Source organism: Sabethes cyaneus, chromosome 3 (assembly GCF_943734655.1).
Source record: "Sabethes cyaneus chromosome 3, idSabCyanKW18_F2, whole genome shotgun sequence".
Taxonomy (NCBI): Eukaryota; Metazoa; Arthropoda; class Insecta; order Diptera; family Culicidae; genus Sabethes; species Sabethes cyaneus.
In genome coordinates this window covers 117,547,933-117,548,949 of record NC_071355.1, presented here as the reverse complement: position 1 = coordinate 117,548,949, position 1,017 = coordinate 117,547,933, and the positions used below count along the sequence as shown (strand labels likewise).

General features: G+C 45.5%; 1 long non-coding RNA gene across 1 annotated transcript; it reads right to left on the bottom strand.

Annotated features, from left to right (window-relative positions):
- Positions 1–482: 482 nt before the first annotated feature.
- Positions 483–805, bottom strand: LOC128744439 (uncharacterized). The gene is made up of 3 exons (XR_008412389.1): positions 729–805; positions 595–663; positions 483–540 (listed from the first exon to the last, which is right to left on the bottom strand). It is a non-coding gene; the product is annotated as an uncharacterized LOC128744439 (long non-coding RNA).
- Positions 806–1,017: the final 212 nt, after the last annotated feature.

Here is a 1,017-nt window from a genome sequence, read left to right as displayed (position 1 = left end):
GGGGGCCCCTTAAGTTCAGCTAATTGTTTCCGGTATACTGACAGCGGTCATACGTTGAATCATCTCGATCGCCGACTCACAGGTGTAAATGATGGCAGCACTCCATCTGTTCCGTAACCCTCGTTCTGTCGACGCACGTTCTTCGTCCGACGTCGGTTGTATTCGTGGCGTACACGGCGACGCCAAGTTCGTGTATCTCGACGTTGTTGATCGACTCCAGCTAGGAATGGGGTGATTGTCCTGAGCTGTTCCTCTTCCTGGAATGACTATTCATCCGCCGAATGGGCCTACGGTAGTAGTATCGTCGAAGTGCGAAAAATGTGTTTAAGGAGAAAAGCCCTATAAAAACTTAGCGATAATCTTCTGTGACATGTATAAAGAATGTGGCCGTTTACCTCTTTTGAGGGCTTTTCGTCGGTCTCGATAAAGACACTGCCTAAATAGGCTTCGCAGAAGATCGCCGGTTGTGTGCTGCTTTTGATTCGCTTTGTTCTTCGGAGTGAGCTTGCTTACAATAGCAGTACTTCCTTATGCTTTGTGCTGCCGAATAGATTGTGGTTAGTTACAACCTCCCCGTGTGTCTCATAAGTTTACCTTTTAATCGTATGAATTTGGCTCCGTTGCCGTGACAATCGACCTTGAGCATCAACTGTTGTCTACTGCCTGGTTAATATAAACGAAAATCAGGTTGGAATTCCTATTCCAATACGAATTTATCTAAATCGTACCTGTTATGCTTATATCTCCGAAAATAACGGAGGCTTGATTCCAGAGATACGTGTACGGGCAAGGTAGTCACAACGATTAGAATCACCAGCTTGAAGCAAGGGAGTTACACTTAACGCGTTGCTTTCCCTTTTATAAAATGGGCGACAATCAAAAGCACAAGCACACTGACGCAGTGCGACTGTTCCACTTCGTGGTTTACCGGAAACTGTCTGATCTTGAGAGCAGTTTAGCGAGCATAGCCTGGTGAGTTCTTACAGATAGTCTCTTTTGAGAACTGCTATAATCTTG